This window comes from Oryctolagus cuniculus, chromosome X (assembly GCF_964237555.1).
Source record: "Oryctolagus cuniculus chromosome X, mOryCun1.1, whole genome shotgun sequence".
NCBI classification, from domain to species: domain Eukaryota; kingdom Metazoa; phylum Chordata; class Mammalia; order Lagomorpha; family Leporidae; genus Oryctolagus; species Oryctolagus cuniculus.
Window position 1 is genome coordinate 43,854,829 of NC_091453.1, and position 21,784 is coordinate 43,876,612.

Sequence of the window (21,784 nt, forward strand, 5' to 3'; positions counted from 1 at the left end):
GGAAAAATTCTAGAGATATGTTTCACAACAATGTGAATATATTTTGCACTACTGTTTTTCTACCACAATTTTAAAAAAGTTAAAATGTAAAAATTAAATTAAAAATACATACAATTAAATATTTGGAACAAGAGTAATAAATACTCAAATTGCATCCCTTTAAAAAGATTTTACTCTTATCTGTAGTATTATTAGATTATACACATGTGTATTATATATGTAATATATAACTACTATGTATTTGATATTGTATCTATGGTAGAAATATTACATGAAGGTACTTCAAAAAGTTCATGGAAAGCGGAATTACAAGATATGTTTATCTTGGTGCAAAAAATTTAAATCCATGAATATGAGGGGGCCTACAAAAAGTTCACTGAAAATATATATTGTGAGAAAACTAACAGTGGATTCTAAAAATTTTCTGCAGTAGAATAAACTTATCTTTTAATTCTATTTTCCACATACATTTTGAAGTACCCTCAGATAACAGTGTGCATCTTTTCTGAATTCAGTAACATGGAGTTGGTAGTCTGATATTGGTAAATGCTACAAATTATGGCTCTCCCTCCCCTCTAACCCCTAGAGAGCTGGTTGTTAAATATTTACCAGCACACCACTGGTTCCAGAGCTTAGTAAATTTGCATTGCCAGTAAATGCTCTAGAGTTACTCCAAAAGCTATTCGCTGCATTTTAAAATTTCTTTTTCATGGGGCCAGCACTGTGGCACAGTGGATTAAGCTTCCCCTGCAGTGCTGGCATCCTATGTGGCCACCAGTTTGAGTCCTGGCTGATCAGCTTCCAATCAAGCTTCCTACTGATGTGTCTGGGAAGGCAGTGGTGGATAAACCAAGTGTTTGGACCCCTGCACCCACGTGGGAGACACACAAGGAAGCTCCTGGCTCCTGGCTTTGGCCTGGCCCAGCTCTGGCCATCATGGCCAATGGGGAGTGAACCAGCAGATGGAAGATCTCTCTGTGCCTCTTCATTTTTAGAATGGAGGTGGCAGGACAATCATCATAATCATAACTATCACTTGTTTTAAATAAGTTCATTCATTTAATCCTCATATTACCACTGTACAGAGGAAGAAACTGAAGCATGGACAGGCAAAATAGCATGTGCAAGGTTACAAGTTAGCAAGTGAAGAAGTGTTACTAGATAACTTCCCAAATCAAACAGGCACTCAATTCTAAGCTGGAAAAACCATTTCCAAGCTGGAGCTGGGAGCCCTGAATAGATTTCAAGGTCATACTCCCCTGATACAACCTGACCGTATGGATCTGAGAAGCTGTGAGGGTAGATCTGGATGGCCTGAGACCTGCGAAATGAAGCCAGGGTGCATTTCTCTTGGCCCACAGGGGCCCTATGGGGCAGAATGATAGGTGTGACTAATTGGAAGTTGCAGTGGATTTACTCTTTTACTGAATGATAAAAGTGTCAGAAACTTGAATATCACTTGGCCAAAAGGCTCTCATGAGCCATTACTTAGACTTTTTTCTTGAGGACTGCTTCTTTCTTGAGGACTGGTCCCTAGCCTTTTTGCCTCCAATCTGAAAGCTATTTCCAAGCACGACAACAACCAAGAGAGCCATTGCAGTGCTCATTATAAAGGCTTTTCTCATTAGTTTTTCTGCAACATGACCTAGGGAAATGTCCTGGGCCCACATGTAATAATAACAAAAATATCAAAATGCAAAAAGTTAAAAATTGGCTTGTTCACAAAGGCATCAGTGCCAATTTACCCTAAGTAAACTTATATCAGGAGCCAGAATATTAGCGACCAACAATGATTACCGTATCTTACAGTCCAGAAGATAAGAAGCTAGAAAGGGCCTTAAGGTGTGTAATGTACCATATGTCAGCTTACTTACAGGGGTGGCTTCTGGTACTGCTGGTGTCCAACTTACTTTGACTACAAATTGGCTTACCTACCTTCTTCCTAAAAACATGCCATAGGTTATGCTCATTCCACTGCAGAGACTCTGTTAAGTTTCAGATCTCCCTCAGTTCCCTGGCCTATTGTGATCATCACTTTCTTTCCCATATTGTTGCTGTGGTTTGGAAAATGACGACTCTGTGGAGAGGAACAAGCAGGGGCTAGTCCATAGATATTGTTCAGCTCTGAGATCTAGTATTCTCCTGTATTTTAAGTTTTCACTGGCATCAAAGACAAAGCTGAAAATCTGATACTGTCCTTGGGAGTTTATAATTACTCTTTTTCTTCTTTCTAACTCAAATCTAGCTAAGGGCTCTCACAAGGTCATTCTCTAGCACATAAAAATGCATGCCTGCATCAAGTAGGAGGAAATGTGATATAGTAGAACAAAAACCGACTTTTGAAACAGGATTTTGGAGCCTCAGTTTTCTCATCAATGAAATTAAAAGATGAGCATTTGGCTGAGTAGTTAAGACACTAGTTAGGATGTCTGTATCTCACCTTGAAGTATGTGATGCAATTCCTGGCTCTGAGTTCTGATTCTACCTTCCTGTTTATTGCGGGCCCAGGAAGGCAGCAGGTAACAGCTCAAATTTTTGGGCTCCTGCCACCTATGGCGAGACCTGCATTCAGTTCCTGGCTCCAGGATTTAGCCTCTGGCCATTTATAGGCATTTGGGGAGTAAACCAGCAAATAAGAGTGCTTTCTCTTTCTTAAATAAAAATAAATTTTAAAAGATAAAGGACCTAGTATGGAACAAGCATTTGATAAACCTAACAGTTCTTCCTAGAAAATGTTAAGTCCAGTACAGCAATGATGTTCCCTTTCCATTAACAGGGCTTTCTAACTCCATCCTACCCCAAAGGCTGGGAAGACACTGAACACATTCTGACCTGATATCCCAATTCTTATTCTTTCCCTTTCTCTTTCTTTCTCCTTCATTCCCCTTTCCTCCCCTCCCGCTCTTTCATTTCCAACCATTCCCTTCACCTTACTTCTCTTTTCTCCCTTTCCAGCTAATACAGTAAGTCCTGTTTGCACACAGCAGGTGAGGAAACGCAATTCAGTGAAATGGCAAATGACTTGCCAAGTGGATCTGATGGGTTGCAAGCCTCCTTCCTGCTGTGGTATGTGATTATTATTCTGATTAACTCTCTAGAGAAAACAGTAATAACTAAAACAGATTCACCAATGTATGCCCACCCCCATCCAATAAGCGTTTGTAGACCTGTTGACCTGACTTTCTCTAGCACTCAGATCACTTCTAGCCCCTAGATCAGAAAGCAAAATTCAAACAAACAAACAAACAAAAAACTGGCTCCTGATCTTACACTACTCTTTATAGGGGCAAGAGAAGGAAAGAGGGAAGAGGGAAGAATACAGTCTCTATAGCTAAATGGGTTATGGGAACTGATTAACTAGGTGATCTCTAGGTGAAAAGTGATAATAAAAATAGTCCCTAGCAATTAAAATGAAGCTATAGCCAGGTGGATTCAAGTTATCTGATTTCTTATTTTACTGACACAAACAGAGAACTGGAAAAGGATAAGGTCATGCCAAGCCAGAACCTAGTGCATCTGCAAAGGGGCTGTCAGTAGAATGGTAACAGCAGCTGCAGCAGTTAACACTGTTAAATTTCAAGGACTGTTGGCAAAAGCAGGGAAAACAGAGATGAATTCCCAGGACAAGTGAGGATCCCTGGGCTCAGATGAAGTTTGTTGGACTGTGAATCATTTAGGGCTGCCATTAAGGACCAGATGGCTTTAACAACAGAAATGTATTGTCTCACACTTCTGGAGTCTAGAAGTCTGAAATCAAGGTGTCACCAGGGCTGGTTCCTTATAAGGGCTGTGAGAAAACAGGTCTTTCCTGACTTCTTGTGATTTTATGCCAATCTTTGTAATCCACTGGTTTGTAGATTTCTGCCTTGGTCTCTGTGTGACATTTGCCTTGTCTGTATGTATTCCCCAAATTTCCATTTTAGTAATATTGGATTAAAGGCCCACTTATTGAGCATATATTCATCTTAACCAATTGCATCTGCAAGAAATTTATTTCCAAATAAGGTAGCATTCTGCAGTACTGGGGGTTGGAACTTCAATATATAAATTTGGAGTGAGGCACTATCCAACCAATAAGTCAAGGAGCAAGGGTGGCAATGTGTGGCATAGGAGATATAAAAAGCACTCTTTGTTGTTATTGTTAGTGATAAGAAAAGGCACTATCATTTACTGAATTATGTACTAGGTACTCAGCTGGGTTCTTTAAATGTACTATTTCATGGGGCTGGCATTGTGGCACAGCAGTTAAAGCCACCACCTGTGCCACAGGCATCCCATATGGGCACCGGCTCATGTCCCTGCTACTCCACTTCCAGTCCAGCTCCCTGCTAATGTTCTGGGAAAGCAGTGGAAGATGGCCCAAGTGTTTGGGGCCCTGCCACCCTTGTGGGAGACACAAATGAAGCTCCTGGCTCAGTCCTGGCCCAGTCCTAGCCCAACCCTGGCCATTGCAGCCATCTGGGGAGTGAACCAACAGAAAAAAAGATCTCTCTGTAATTCCGATTTTCAAATAAAAATATTTTTTGAAAAAATTTTTAGTGAATTCCCACTACAAACTTATGAGGCAGATATTTAACTATGACTATCTCTAGCTTAGTCAGTTTTGGCTGTTACCACAAAATACCACAGAATGGTAAGACTGGTTCTGGACTCCAAAAGTGACTGTAGCATCTTCTCTGACAGGGATTTATTTTTCAAAGTTCTGAAAGTTGGAAGACTCACATCAGGAAGCCAGCAAATTTGGGATCTGATGAGGGCCCTTGTCTGTGTTGCGGATATTCAATTAATTGTTATATCCTCACATGGTGAAAAGAGGGCTAGAGAGTGTTCCTTGAGATCTCTTTTATAAGGACACTAATGCTACTCATGAGGGTCCTCATGATTTGAATTACATACCCAAATCCTGATCTTCTGACATCATTAAATTGTGGGTTAGGATTTCACCTTACAAATTTGAGGGAAACACAAACATTCAGTCCATAATAATCCCCATTTTTAAGTTAACAAAACTAAGGCTTCCTGATGCAGAAGTGACTTGCCTAATAGAAGGAAACTGACTTGCTACACACATTATGTCCAGTAAGTAGCAAAGTGAGATTTGAACTCAGGTCCATATGTCACCTAAGAATCTCTCAGATGGGCAGATGTTTTTTTGTCAAGCAGTTAAGACACCAGTTAAAATGCCTGTTATCTGCATCAGAGTACCTGGGCTTATATCCTGGATCCAGTTCCTTATTCCAGCCTTCTGCTAGTGGTGACCCTGGGAGGCAGTGGTGATGGACCAAGTGGGAGACCTGGAATGAGTTTGTAGCTCCCAGGTTTGGCATACACCCATACACCCAGCCCCAGCCATTGTAGTCATTGGGGGGATGAACCAACGGATGGGAGCTCTCTGACTTTCTCTCTCTCTGCCACTGAATGGCTGTTCTTTAAACTACACACTGCTTTCCATAGACTGCTTATAGGCTGCTTTCAGTGATTAGCCACTAGTGAAGAGATGTCCAATTTTCATTAAGAATCATGAGCAAATTAGAAGCTAATATCCAAGTTAAGAGTATACAGTGCTGTGTTATCATAATTAACCTCAAAAGATACAAGCTCTAAGACCTCATTTTGTTTCAGATCCTGCGTTCAAGAAAAGCACAACAAACTTCAGTGCCTCAGAGAGCTCCTGCCTAGTGCTATATCAAGGCAGTCATTGGTACAGGGTCCACTGGCCCAATGAGTGTAAGGGGAAAACTTGGAAATGGGAGGGGCTTTTTCATTGTCAAACTAACAAGTGAGTGTTACTAGAATTTAACGGAAGGGAGCCAGGAATGCAAAACTTTACAAGGTACCAGTACCAACCCACACAATAAAAAACTGTGTCAGCCAACAGGCTAATGACATATCCTGTTGAAAGTACCAGTTAATGACTAAAAGGCAAAAGGAGATTTTGAAGAGTGATCAACCACTAAATTACCACCAGTTACATCTCCTATAATAGTGCTAAGAATGATCTGATGGTAATACTGGCTGATATTGAATTGATGCTAACATTTTGGGTGACTGGGGAGATAATGAGAGGGACAAGATAGAGGTTTCTATAAGAGTGAACTTAAGGCTTAATAGGGACAAGACCATGGAGGAATCTTCAATTCACCTGGATGCTAAGATTACCAAGGGTGATAAGGATAAAGTAAAAAAGCATTGATTCCATCCCTTGCTATCATCCTGATTTTGCTGTATAAGCCAAAGAGATACTTTCCCTCTATCATTGATTGCCCAGCTGGTCAAAGGGGAAAGAAAGCTCTATTTCTCTCACACCCCTTCCCTAGCCTAGTGAGAGCATATAAGAGCTAGCACATGTGTCTATGCAAATCTAAGTGCTGTTCATAGACCAGTGGAACAAACTAGAAAATCCAAAATTAAATCCATGCATTTACAGTCAGTTGATTTTCAGCAAAGGTGCCAAGAACACACAAGGGGGAAAGGGCAATCTCTTCAATAAATGGTGCTGGATAACTGGATATTCACATGCAAAAGAATAATATTAGACCATTATCCCATACCACATAAAAATATCATCTCAAAATGGCTTAAAGATTTAAATGTAAGACCTGCAACTCTAAGACTACTAGAAGAAAACACAGAAGGAAAGTTCCATGACACTGGTTTCAGTAACGATTGTTTTTAATGTGAACATAAAGTCACAGGCAACAAAACCAAAATTAGACAAATGGGACTACATCAATTAATAAATGTATGCACAGCAAAGGAAGCCATCAACAGAATGAAGAGACAACTCATGAAGTGGAAAAAAATATTTAAAACCACACTTTTGATAAGAGGTTAATACCCAAACTATAAAAGAAAGAACTCAAACAACTCAGTAGCAAGAAAGAAAGCTCAATTTTATAAAAGGACATTTCTCAAAGAAAGATATATAAATGGCCAACAGAAATACAAAAAATGTTCAACATCACTTATCATCAGAGAAATGTAAATTAAAACCACAAGGAAGTATCATCTCATGCTTGTTAGAATGGATATTATCACAATATATGTCAGCAAGAATGTAGAAAAAAGGGAGCCTTTGTACACTGCTAGTGAGAATGTAAATTAGTACAGCGATCTGGAAAACAGTATGGAGGTTCCTCAGAAGACTAAATATAGAACTACCATAGGATTCAGTAATCCCACTTCTGTGTATATATCCAAATGAATTGAAATGAGTACATCAAAGACAGATCTGCATTCCCATATTCACCGCAGTTTCATTCACAATAGTCAAGATAGTAGAATCAATGTAAGTATCCATGAACAGATGAATGGGTAAATAAAATGTGGTAATATATACACAATGGAAAACTATTTAGCCTCTGAAAAGAATGAAGCCCTGTTGTTTGTGACAACATGGATGGGTCAGGAGAACACTATGTTAAGTGAAACAAGTCAAACACAGAGAGACAAATACTACATGATCTCACTAATATGAAACAAAAAAAAATCTGAAATCATAGAAGTTTTAGAATAAAATAGTGGTTATTAAAAGCTAGGAAGGGGCCGGCGCCGCGGCTCACTAGACTAATCCTCCGCCTTGCGGCGCCAGCACACCGCGTTCTAGTTCCGGTCTGGGTGCCGGATTCTGTCCTGGTTGCCCCTCTTCCAGTCCAGCTCTCTGCTGTGGCCAGGGAGTGCAGTGGAGGATGGCCCAAGTGCTTGGGCCCTGCACCCCATGGGAGACCAGGATAAGCACCTGGCTCCTGGCTTCGGATCAGCGTGGTGCGCCGGCCACAGCGCGCTGGCCACGGCGGCCATTGGAGGGTGAACCAACAGCAAAGGAAGACCTTTCTCTCTGTCTCTCTCTCTCACTGTCCACTCTGCCTGTCAAAAAAAAAAAAGCTAGGAAGGAATAATTTTAAGTTTATTTCTTAATTTTTACTTGAAAGGCATAGCAACACACATACACACAGGGGGAAAGAGAGAAAGAGAGGGAGGGAGGGAGGGAGAGAGCCAGTCTCCCATCTGCTGGTTCACTCCCCAAATGTCCACAACAGCCATGACTTGGCCAGGCCAAAGCTAGGAGCCAGAAACTCCATCCAGATCCTGAATGTGGGTGGCAGGCAGGGACCCAAGTACATCAGTCATCATCTTTTCCTTCCCAGGGTGCACATTAGCAGAAAAATGGATTGGAAGTAGAGGCAGGACTCATCCAGGCATTCTGTTATAGTGTGTGGGCAACCCAAGCAGTGGCTTAACCCACCGCACCACAATATCTATCTACTAGGGAGGAAGAATTTAGGGATATTGATTAAAGGATACAAAATTTGAGTTAAGAAGAGTAAGTTTAAGAGCTCTATTGTACAAAACAGTGACAGTTAATAATAACATACTGTATTCTTTAAAATTACTGATATTGCTGAAATTTAACTGAACACATTCTGCTAGAATTCTTTTTGTCAATTTAAAAATGAATAAATTAAGGATAAGTATTTGGCCATGTGGTTAAGATACTGCTTGGGACAACTGTATCCCATATTGGAAGGCCTGGGTTGCAGTCCCAGCTCCAATTCTGTTTCCAGTTTCCTGCTCATGCACACCTTGGGAGGCAGCAGGTGATGGCTAAAGTGATTGGGTCTCTGCCACTGGGTAGGAAACCTGGATTGAATCCCTGGTTGCCAGCTTTGCCCTGGCCCACCCCCATCTATTGTGGGTATTTGAGGAAAGAACCAGTGGATGTGAGAGCCCACTCATCCCACCCCAGATTCTCAAACAACAACACATTATTATTGTTTTTAAATTAACGCACTCTGTTTTTTTATCTTTACAAAAAAAAAAAAACCCAGTTTATTCATTTGAAAGGCAGAGTTACAGAGAGAGAGAAGGGGAGAGAGAGAGAGAGAGAGATCTTCCATCTGCTGGTTCACTCCCCAAATGGCCACAATGACCAGGGCTGGGCCAGTCAGAAGCCAGGCGCCAGGAGCTTCCTTCGATCTCCCACATGGATGCAGGGTCCCGAGCACTTGAATCATTCTCCACTGCTTTCCAAAGTGCATTAGCAGGAAGCTGGATTGGAAGTGGAGCAGCCAGGACCCAGACTGGCACCCATATGGGATGCTAACACTGAGGCAGCAACTTTACCTGCTATGCCACAGCACTGCTCCCCCCTCCAAATAATTTTTTTAAATAAACAAATTAGAAAACAAGAAGGAAAACTTTCTCTCTGTCTCTCTGTCACTGTCCACTCTGCTGTCAAAAAAAAAAAAAGAAAACAAGAAGGAAAAACCTAAATGTTGTAAAATTTTGAGTGTATTGATATTACTGAGGAAGGAGGAGAAAACCAGTACTTCCTTTTACTCAGTCTGTAATGATGTCCTAAACCTCTGTAATATCCACCCTGCCTGGGCTAGCTAGTTTGAGGCTAGTAACTTTATAGCACCTCACCCAAACCCTCCACTTCACAAATTCCAATATGTAACCACCAGAGTGACCTTCACATACTTTCAAATTAGAGGAGAGTGCTTCAATTTTCTCTAATGGATTTTTTTTTTGCTGGTAGCAGGAAACAGGAGAGTAGGACAATATTTTTCATTAACCAGAAAGCAATTTTGTGAAAGTTGGAGCTACCGAAATTATTCCTGTCCCAATAGCATTCCAGAAAAGTGTTCTTTAGCCATGTCTACTTCTACTGTTGCCTTCTCTGTAGATTATAAAATTTCACCACTTCTATGTTTCTTGAACCTAACCTTCAACCCAGTGCTTTGTACACAGCAGACTCTCAGCAAATGTTTGCTAATGGATTAATTAACGCTACTCAAAATTGAACCATCATGTAAATGTGTGGCCAGGGAGCTATAGCAGAATGGAGTAAGAGACACAAGGTAACTTGATGTGACATAAATATTGTCACATCTTTTTATTTGAAAACATTGAATATCAGATCATGTCTTATTGAAGAGGGGAGTTCTAACCTCCTGTTGCTAAAGAAAACACTATCCAAAAAACCATCTCCCAGATCCTGTTAAAACTGGACTAAAATTCTTCTAGTTCGTAGCAGAGACCCAAAGGACACTTTTGGTTTGGCAAAAAGATTCTAGTCCATGATGTCTTTCAATTCATATGCTGTGACAAAGTAAGACTGCCACCAATTCACACCCACTGAGGCTATCTTCAGTGTAAACCTTGAAGCAATTAAAAGCTGGGTAAAATTAAGAGTTAGCACTGGTAGTTTGGGGGAAATTTCGTGGCAAAATTCATCTTCTCCTTCAAAGTGTAAATGAAATCCTCACCCATGTAAAAAGGTCCCCCTTCCCAGTAGGCCAGCTGCTGCCAATGAGAAGTTTTCTTACATTATACAGCTTGTGCCTTGCTTTACTGCTTATGAAAGCCATTCTCTATGGGGCAGCCCTAGATCAAGCTGTCAGCCCTTTGAATTGTCCAGTCTATTTGTTGGGCTGACCCTTGCTGAGAACAGACCTTGAGCTTTCTCTGCCTAAACCTGCCCAATTACTTCATTCTTTTTACTACCCACTGCTATCCTGAAGCAATACATGATTGCTAATTAACCAATGGAGAAAAATTAAAGGAGCTGAGAGAACAGGAATGTGAAAGGGAAGGCACTTAACACTTAATTGAATTGAAAACTTTTATTACAATAAACTGTACTCAGAACAAAAAACAAGATAGTTTATCTAGGACTATAACTTCAAACATGAAAACCATTTTAAAAGAATCATCCTGGAAACTGAATTGGCCAGTGAGCTAGAGAGGAATATCTCCTTGAAGCACTTTCTAGACAGAGATGAGGGAACGGTGCTTCTGGCCCATTTCTGATGCTTGGACAATTCTTAACAGCCATTTCCTTTGGACTTTGTGGGGGAAAGCAGGAATCTTAAAGAGGCACTTTGCTCACTCTGATTTCATGTGTGTGCTTAGACTTCTCAGGTAGATGGAAATTTATCTCATGTAAAAGAGCTCCAGAGAAGAAAACTCTAAGGTCTTTTTGTCATTCATCTTAAAATTCGGCAGCTCTCAATGTCAAGGACTATTGCTTTACATTTTTTTCCAAGTTCTTCACATTAAAAATGCTCCATTTTCTCTTGTTCTAGCCTCTGGAGACAAAGCACAATTATTCATTTGAAGACCATTTTTCAACAGTCCCCAAGTCTCTTCTCCAACTCAAGCAATTTCAGCTTGTCTAAGCTTTCTTTGAAGGTCTTCCTTTTTTGGATCTCCTCAGGATTCCTTTCACTTTCTCTTCATCTGCTGTTAAATATGGAGTCCATAATTAGATAAAGTGCCTGATAACTAGTGAGTACAATGGAAAGCTGCCCTTTGCAGTTGATCAGACTGTTTTGCATACACAGATTTTTTTTCAACATTAACAGTAATAGTCACACTGCTGTTACATGTAAGGTTTTTTTTTAAAAAAAAAACACAAAAATAGATTCTTTATAAGAACATATTTATAGCTGATTACACTATTGGATTAATAATTAAGCATCATCAGTAATAGCTGGAAGTTTGTTACTTAAGCTTAGAGTGAAGTTCTGCTTCATTTCACCATTCTAGAATACAGAAAGAAAAAAGTTAAATGCATTTCCTCTCTGTGATATTTTTCTAAAATACAGTAATTCTCTACAGTATGTAGAGATGAAAGATGTCTCCTGATCCCTACCTTGTATCCTGGACATGGAGGCTCAGGCTTGAAGGAGGCAGGAGTTACTATGGCTTGCTGTTGGGCTCTGGTATCTGCTTCTTGGGACAGCCATTGGTCTGCCGTTTGGCATGCCCACCGTTGAGGATATCCTGGATGTGTTTCACGATGAGGTTGATGGCCACGAGATTATCTGCACCTCTAGGAATTATCACATCAGCGTATTTTTTCGTCGGCAAGCAGAATTCCTCAAAGGTGGGCTTGACGAAGGCAACATACTGAGACAGAATCTGCTCAAGATCCCTTCCTCTTTCGCTGATGTCTCTTAATACTCTGCGGGAGAGACGGGTGTCGGCGTCTGTGTCCACAAAAAGCTTCATTCGGAATAGGTCGCGGATCTCCTGGGAGTAGAAGGCCAGGATCCCTTCAAAGAGCACCACGTCAGCCGGGTAGATAGTAACTGTCTCCTCCTTCCGGGAATGGGAGACAAAGTCGTACACCGGGATCTGAACCGTTTTCCCTTCAGCGATTTCTTTGAGTGTCCTGAAGACGAGCTCACTGTCAAAAGCATCCGGGTGATCGAAGTTGAACTGGCCCTTAAGGGCCTTGGCTTTCTGCTCTGATGTGAGAACTCGATAGAAACTGTCCTGACTCAGAACGACCACCTGCTTCTGGCGATAATCCACTTCGTTCTGGCCCAGGAGCTGCACAATCTTGGCACAGACGGAAGACTTGCCGCTGGCAGTGCCACCACTGACACCAATCAAGAAAGGTTCACAGCCATTGGAATGTTGGTGGTTCTCCATGGTCTGCTCTCTGTCGCCCGCCATAGCTCGAGATGCCCTTTCCCGCTACAAATGATCACGGACACCGTCTCCACGCCCACAACGGCTTCTTCCGCTCCCGGCAGCCAACACTGCACGCTGTACGCTGCACGCTGCACGTGCTTACGCACCACCGCAGGTACCTACTCTGCCGCCGCGTGCCTATTGGCTGCTCAGAGCACAAGGGTGGTGCCGCCGCCAGCCTGCCCATTAGCTGCAGGAGCTGCGCGCCTTCTCTGCTTGCCCTGGTCGCCTAAGAGAGGTTTCTCATTATTTTTCTAAGTAAATTATGGCACATTAACTTGCTGGAATATTATATAACCACAGGAAAAGGATCATGACTATCAAGAGTGTACAGTAACAGAGGTAGAAAAGATTTATGTATAGCTTATGGAAAAGTGAAAGAATGCAAATGATAATTAAGTGACCTCTTGTCTATGGCCACACTGTACTTTACTTTATTAGAGCACTTATTATTTTATATTCCTGTTGTTTCTGTACATATTTGCCCCTTCAAGTCAGTGAATTCTGAGTCAACTTTGTTGTGCCAGTACTGGGTGCAGGTCCTGGTAGAGTAGGTACAGAGATGTGTTTGTTCAACGAAATAGGTGAATTGCAGCTATATAAAAATACCAACATGGGGGCTGGCACTGTGGCATAGCACATAAAGCCGCTGCTTGCAGTGCCAGCATCCCATATGTACACCGGTTCAAGTCCCGGCTGCTCCACTTCTAATCCAGCTCTCTGCTATGGCCTGGGAAAGTAGTAGAAGATGGCCCAAGTGCTTGGGCCCCTGCACCCACGTGGGAGACCCAGAAGAAACTCCTGGCTCCTGGCACAGCTCCGGCCATTGCGGCCAATTGGGGAGCAAACCAGCAAATGGAAGACCTCTCTCTCTCTCTCTCTCTCTCTCTCTCTCTCTGCCTCTTGTTCTCTCACTGTGGAACTCTGACTTTCAAGTAAATAAATAATTCTTTAAAAAATACCAACATGGAAATAAAGACTTGGACATAATAGGAGGTAATAAAAACGGTTATGTTTAGGAAGGTGAAATTACAAGGTTCCTCAATGTCCTGTTTTCCATCAATACAGATTGTTTCATTTTTACCAGACTCTGAACTGTCTTGGTATCTGAGCAGGTCCTTGGGTTTACCTTTACTAAATTCTTACCTCATTTCCAGAGGCACTGCTTACAAACATCTTTTGCCTTATCCTGGTTTTCTCATCTCTCAAATCACACCAGGATATGACCATAATAAACATATTACAGGGATATCTATTAATCTGTACTTTCTAACAATATTGGAAAGTAGTCAAGGTAGGGACAAATCTCTGTGTGAAAGATTAGAAAACAAAGGCTTAAAGAGGCCCATGGTAACAAAGCTAATAAAGGCCAGGTTAGGACTAGAACCTAGGTTCTGATTTTAAGCCCTAGATATCATACTATCCACTTCTGTGCTGTTCAGCCCAAGATCTTATGACCCTGAGATCTCTTATGGCCCCAAGCCTGTCCCTACTTGACCCTTACATTTGCTAGGTGAAAAGACTGGTTAGAATGGAAATAAACAGTTAACTTTTATTGCATACCTATGGTAAGTATCACTACTATACAGGAGTTTTAGAGAAGCAACAGACTCAGAGGGGTTAAAGTAATTTACAGAGGATATAGAGATGTAAGTGGCAGAGCTGACACTCAAACCTACATCTGTCTGATTCCAAAACCAAAAGCCTTGGCACTATCAGACAGGGTATGAGCTTTCCTTCAAGTCAGTAACCTGGCCCAGGCTCCAGGATCAATCATTTATCAGCTCTTCCCTTGAGCCTCATCTTAGATATTTGTCTTGAAAGAAAGAAGACAGGTTCATAATACAAGGCCAGGCTGGGGAGGTGGCAGCTGTGGCCTTTCTGTTGGATGACAATGACTAAGTCTACTGCTCTTCAGCTGCAGGAATCACTCTAAACAGAGTCTGGCTTTATACCCGGTTTATAATTGTGCTATCTCAGCTTTAAACCCATGCCAAATCAAATTTCCTTTCTCACTACCACCATCCTATTTGCTAATCTGTATTAATCTAGGTAGAATGGTGGAGAAATGTAATATAGGTCACTGAATTCTCAAAGTGCCAGATATGTTCTCAATGCTTAGCACATTTAATCCTCACCACAATCTCACAAATATATACTTACATTCCTGATTTTACTAAGGAGCAAGCTAAGATACAGAAGGGTTAGATACTTGCCCAAGGTTACATAAATAGTGAGTGGCAGAGCTGAGATTTGAACTTGAGCAAATCTTCAAGAGTTCATGTTCTTAACCACAATCCATACTGTTGTTCAAGGTATGATGTGGTAACTGAGCAACAAAGCAGTATGGAAAACGTTTACATTGGTGCTAAGCTGACCATAGCTACAATATGACAGTATTTCAACAAATTAATGTAAAATGGAATTAAAAGATAAATGTATTTGGGGTCAAAAATTTTTGAAATGGTCTTCACAAAATTCATGAAAAGTGTCTATTATGAAAAAACTACACAGGGATTTCTAAATTTTCACACCAAAATAAACTTATCTTTTAATTCCATTTCCATTAACTTCTTAAAGTCATACAGCTTCCATCTAGAAAATGCCTTAGTTTACATAGCACTTTCCACATCTATGGACACTTTCCACTGTCTATGGACAGTTGTGATGGCAGGACTGATATTATTAGCCTAATTTTTCAAGGATACAGTATAGAACAGAGGTTGAATATCCAGGTTCTGGAGTTTAACTTGTGCTCAAACCCCACCTTTGATTTTTCTTAGCTATGTCTCACTGAACATATCCTTTTAAGTTCCTCATATGTAAAAGTATTATCACAATGTTATGGGGAAGAACTAATGCAGTAATATATGTGTAGTGTTTCACACAGTTCTTGACCCACAGGAAGCCATCAATAAATATTGGCAATTATTATTAGATGAAATAACTAAGAACCTGAGGAAAGAAAGGCCCATGTTATAGCTACCCAGGGAGGCCTGAGTAGAATAGGTCCTAGATTCCAGGACCATTTACTCAATACAATATTCTTCCCAATACAATGTTCTGCATCCTGAAACTATCATAAATAAGCCAGAAACCTACTACAGGACTGCTGAGGATATGCACAGACAAATGATCCATGGTCATTTGTCTATCACCCCTGCACTGACAATGGAAATTCAGCACTTGGCATAAGGCTGGCAGATAACAGGCCCTCAGTTAAGTATCTACTGAATGAGTGAAACACCTAAGCCATCTAATTGTTCCCACTGGAACCTGGGCAGAGAGAAACAAAATCACAATCTTTGCCTTCAGTAAACTCATTCATACAAGAGAAATGGATTCTCAAATAAATGATTGCCCAACAGTGTGATAAGTAATGTCCTAGAAGGCTTTAAAGATTGCTATGACAATACCTTGAAGAGGAGAAAGTCCCTTTCTACAGACTTGTTACTAATTCTTCTATCCCTCTTCCCAAGGAGAAGAAGATGACAAAAAATTGAAAGAAAATGGAAATGCAGAAGTGAAAGAACAGTAAGAGCTCAAGTCCTGACTTCAAATCCAAAGTGTTTTCAGCTATTCACTGTACATTTCTAGATGGGGACAAACTATTTTCTCTCAGAAAAAAAAAGCGGAAAGCAGAAAAGCTACTTGTATTGGCTCATTCAAGGTTAACTAAGGTTAGCTTTTTTTTTTTTTTATTAAAAGCTCCTCAGCTAAGGAGTTAGGAGACACTGCGTGGCACTGACCCAAAGCAGCTTTTGAAAATTTCCTGGCTGTGTCAAAGGCTAGGAGACAATCTGTCCATGATGACTGGAGTGTAAGCCACAGGCAAGGGGAAATCCTTCATACCTTTTATAAGGTTCTTTAACAGCGACTTGCAGTGTCAAAATGCATTTCAGTCCTACCAGTTAAATGTTTCTCTAAAATCAAGGATACATATTAGGCAGTTTTGCATGGTGAACTGCTGCCCACTGTGAGTTTATGGTCAGGGATGACAGGGAATTTGCCAACTGTACTTGGTGTTTATTTGGTGTAACTGCACAAATATGCATACCCATCAACTTGCTTCAGGAAGGAAACATGAAAGCAATTATTGTGATTATTAGTTAGCAGCAGTCCTTTTTTCCATTCTTCCACAGAAATTACTGTTCATCATCAAAATCCAAGAGTCTCAGACCCCTTCTTAAGAAGCAAAGAGGATTTTTGCACCTCTGCTCTGACTGACCCTCAGACCCAACAATCTTTCTGTTTCTCTCAAACTCTCCCTCCTGTTCTCCCTCTCTCCCCTATTCCTTTCAACCCACATATAATATATATATATATACACTCATATGTATACACACACACACACAGAACACTAGCCCAACCATTTACTAGCTATGTGACCTCGAGCAAGTTATCAACCAGTCAGAGCTCTGATTTTTTAATCTGTAACATGCAAATACCAGCAACTATCATAGAGAGTGCCTGTTACATAGTGGCAATGTTTAGTAGCTGGAAGCCGAGTCAGAGGTTGTGGTACCTGTTGTATGGTAGATAGGTGTCTCAACATGAAGGTATGTGAATTGGAAAAGTGCTGGTTTTTCTAGGGGTTTGAGAGACTGAGATGGACTGACTCTTTAAGTATTCTGTTTGCGTCAGGCAGCACCAGCACTCTTGATGCAGGTTGTTATATAAGTTAAAAACAAAGCAACTCTCCTCTGGTATTAGAACTTACTTGGACATCAATAATGCTGTAAAAACATGATTTCAAGTCCTTACGTCCTTTCTACCTACCCTCTACTCAGTCAATTCCAGAGCCTTTCGCTCACTGGTCCATGCTTTCCACATCTAAAAAACCGAAACTACTTTGCCTGTCACTTCTCATTCTCTCTCTCCCAATTAAAACAACACACGTTTTCCTCAACTATTCTCCTGCTGGTGACAGCTGACAAGCGTGGGCTGTCGTAACAATGGATTTCCCAAGCAGGGCTTCAAAAGGAACTGGGGGATTGAAGATGACGTATACGGAGTGTTGGAATATTTTAATTAAACAGAAATGTATTGAAACGAACTGTTAAGCTACAGACAGCAATGCTGCTGATGTGTCTTGTCATTGCAGTATTTACCTTCTGGCTGTGTGATGAGAGGACTCGTGTTCCCCTCTAAATGACAGGTCAATAAGTCCCTACTGCACTCCCTCTCTCCTGGGGCCAATGTGTGGGCAGAATTTTCAGCAGGGTCAGCTCTTTGAGCAGACTGCAGCAAAAGCAGCCTGGCAGAGCAGGAACAACAATGATACAAAAGCACCTCAGAAACCCACTGCTTCATAACCCCAAATGGCCACTGCACACAGCACAAAGAGAGAGAGAGGGACAGAGAGGCCAAAACACAACAGATTCTGATGGAAGGAGAGACTCAGAAGATTCATGGGCTAGAAAAGGAGTGAGAGAAAAACAAAGCAGATATAAAAGTCAAGTATAGGAGAGAGAGAGAGAGAGAGAGAGAGCAAGTGAGCATCAGGAAGAAAGACAAGAGAGCCTGGACAGGAGAATGTGAGAAGTGAAAGGAAAGAACGGAGTAAAGGAAAATGAAACAAAGACAAAAAAAGGGCTTTGAAGAGAGAGAAAATAAGAGCCAAAGAATAAAGGAAAGATAAAAAAGAGGCAGTTAAATGAGCCGCTGGGGAAGGGGCATACATTACTAGGGCCCTAACTAATCTGCTTCTTACTTGACATTAACATTTCTTGCTACCTTCATAATAGGATATTACACTTGACACCTGTCAAGGCTATAACCTTGACAAGTAATATGGAAGATATTTGTTTTGATTTTCACTGCATACTTGTCAAAATTTAAAAGCCATTATAACTGGGGCAAGTTGAGAAGGAAGACAGAGAAAAAAGCCAGTAAGAGGCTTAACAAGCCTAGAACTTTTGTCCAAAGTAGGGAATGGGAGGAGGGAGAAGAGACAGAGATACCTAAGCACATATGAACACTTGGAAACTATTTTTTTGGGGGGGGGATTAATAACCTTACCGTACACTCCTCTAGCAAATGAAGATGGCTTCTTTCTTCTGTACCTGCATTTCCAAAGTCTGCATGCTTCTCTTCATCCTACAACTTTAGCCTCTATTCAGGACCTCCTTAATCTTCACTTGGCAAACTGGAAGCTTATCCTTCCTAGCCTCCTTCCCTCAAGCCTGCCTGACCATCTAAACTCTTACTTTCAATCTTTTCCTGGGCCATCACTGAACTCTGGGATGTTTACCCTAGTTGGGTTGCCAGGCTAGGTACCGGAGACGCTCTTTACATCTGGCTAACATGACAACAATGTGAGATTCTACCCTGAACTGGACAATGATGTCTGAAGAGGCTAATTTCTAATACATCAAATTCCTGTAAAATAAAGAGGAAGAAGAGGAAGGGACAGAATTATACAGGTTTTCCACCCCATTATTTTCTCTTAAGTACATGTATCATCATCATTCTTTTAAAATATAGCTCATTAAAGTAGTTTGGCCAAAATGGGCTCTTATTGCATATTTCTTTTTAAAAATCAGACAACATATTCTGTGATTATATGAGTATATCAATGATCTCATTGAAAGAAAAATAATTTAAGGTTAGGAAACCCTCCAAATCTTTCCCCTCTCATGCACCTGAATGTTCTGCTCCTACCTTGCCATTGCTATGTATCACATGTCCGTGATTAGAAGTCGACTCCCCTGCTTACTCAGACGGACTCTGAATTTTTTAGAGATTTATTTATTTATTTGACAGTCAGAGTTACAGCAAGGGGTGGAGGGACAGAGATCTTACATCTGCTCGTTCACTCCCCAGATGGCTGCAATGGCCAGAGCTGGGCCAGGCTGAAGCCAGGAGCCAGGAGCTTCTTCAGGGTCTCCCACATGGGTGGCAGGTGCCCAAGCACTTGGACCATCTTCCACTGCCTTCCCAGGACATTACCAGAAAGCTAGATTGGAATTGGAGTGGCCAGGAGATGGACCAGTGCCCGTATGGGATGCCAATGTTGCAGGCAGCATCTTTACCAACTATGCCACAGCACCAGACTGGCCCCTGGACTCTGAATCTCTAAAAGGTAACCATGCTTCCTTCATCTCTGAGTAGTGTAAGATATTTATAAGAGTAGGCCTTGGGGCCAGCCTTGTTATGCAATGGGTTAAGCCACCAACTGCGATGCCTGCTTTCCATATCAGTGTAGTTCAAGTCCTGGCTGCTCCACTTCTGATCCAGTTCCCTGCTAAAGCCCCTGGGAAAGCAGCAGAAGATGGCCCAAGTGCTTGGAACTCTGAACCCACATGGGAAACCTGAATGGTGTTCCAGGCTCCTGAGTTCAGCCTGGCCTTGCCCTGGCCGTTGCAAGTATTTGGGGAGTGAATCAGTGGATGGAAGATATTTTCCTATAATTCTGCCTTTCATATAAATGAATAAGTAAATATTTTTAAAAATAAGAGTAGGCCTTAACATGTGTCTATTTGTGACCTAGGATAGTTTCCTGCCTAGTTAAATCCTATAGGTCCAATCACCAGAGAAGTGAAACTCCTGTTGACAATGGACATGGAAAGAGGGCAGAGAAGGAGCATACATTGAGCACCTATGTATCAGGAACTATGCCAATCCTTTTCACATGAACTGTTTCCTCCAATGCCCAAAACATCCCTAATCAGTAGATATTATCTTCATTTTTCAGATGGAAAATTGAGATCCTAAGAGGTTGAGTGACTTGCTGATTGTCGCATATATTATAAGTACCACTGACTAGATTTGGAGGCATGTCTACTCAATTGTAAAGCCCATGCTATTCTTTTTATACTACCTTACCTCCAAAGGTTAGTAGAGCTTCTTAATAACCAAAGCCAACTTCCCCTTTTCCAATTCATCATAATCAATTCCTCTAAACATTGATGCCAAAAATACCTTCTGTATTTTGAAACCTTTTCTTCCTATGGCTTCTATGACACTGTTCTGCACTGATATTTGCTTCCATGCCTCTGATCACTATTTCTCATTTTTCTTTACTGGCTCAACTCAGACTCTTTGTTCTAGTTTTCATACTCTTCTTGAGCAATATAATTGAATAAGACATTTCCAAGTATCTGGATGTGGTAGGTTCCCAAGATTGTGTGTTTACCCCTTTCCCCAAGGTCTAGACCCAAATCATTACTGCTTTCTGAACCTCTCCACATGGATATGCTGTGGCCAACTCAAACCCAACATGTCAAAAACTCAAGTCACCAGCCTCACACCCCACTGTCCCAACCTCTCTCAACCTTGCTCACATCTCCAACATGACAACTACAGCACATGAATTACATCCCAATAAATCCCTTATCTAAACAAAGACAAACATATAAAGATTTTCACTATCTTTTGTGCTAATGTATATATATATATAACATTTACTATTGTAAACATTTTAAGTGTATTATCCAGTGGCATTAATTCACAATGTTGTGCAAACATTACAACTATCCAATTCTAGAGCTCTTCATCATCCCACACAGTCTGTACCCACTAAACAATAACTCCCTATTATCATTCCGCAGCCCCTATATCTCTACTTTATGTTCTGTCCCTGTGAATTTGCCTATTCTAAGTACCTCATATAAGTAGAATCGAATACTATTTGTTCATCTGTGTCTGGCTTATTTCATCGAGCATAATATTTTCAACGTTCACTCATGTTTTAGCATATACCAGAATTTCATTCCTTTTTATGACTGAATAATATTCCACTACTTGTTTATATAACACATTTACTATACATGCTGTTATGATGATGGGTGTACAAGTATTTGTGTTCCTAAGACCCCAGTAGAAGGAACAGGCCATCAAGGAGGGAGGCGCCTTTCTCCAAAGGGAGGAAGGAACTTCCACTGTGATAAGGCCTTGATAAACAAGTTCAGAGTTGGTGAACTCAAGGGGCTTCCATAGCCTAGACAGCTCATGGCAAGAGCCTCGGGTGATTGCTGACGTCATAAATAAGAGTGCCATTTGTTAAATCAACAACGGGAGTCACTGGGTACATGCTCCCCACGTAGGATCTCTGTCCTTAATGTGTTTTACTATGAAACTTAAAAACAACACTACTAGTCGAACAATACCCTATACCTTGTACGGTTGTGTGAGGGCAGCCTGTTGAAATCCTTGCTTAGTATATACTAAGTTGATCTTCTGTATATGAAGGTAATTGAAAAAGAAACTTGCTGAAGGGCAGGATGGGAGAGGGAGTGGGAGAGCAGAGGGCCGCGGGAGGGAGGGAGGTGGGGGGGGAAGCCACAACAATACAAAA

General features: G+C 41.2%; 1 protein-coding gene and 1 pseudogene across 5 annotated transcripts in view; both read right to left on the bottom strand.

The window, feature by feature from the left end:
* ARHGEF9 (Cdc42 guanine nucleotide exchange factor 9) overlaps positions 1-21,784 on the bottom strand; it is a 407,702-nt gene that overhangs the window by 238,244 nt on the left and 147,674 nt on the right. The window lies entirely within an intron of this gene.
* Positions 8,035-14,941, bottom strand: LOC127484968 (uridine-cytidine kinase 2 pseudogene; annotated as a pseudogene).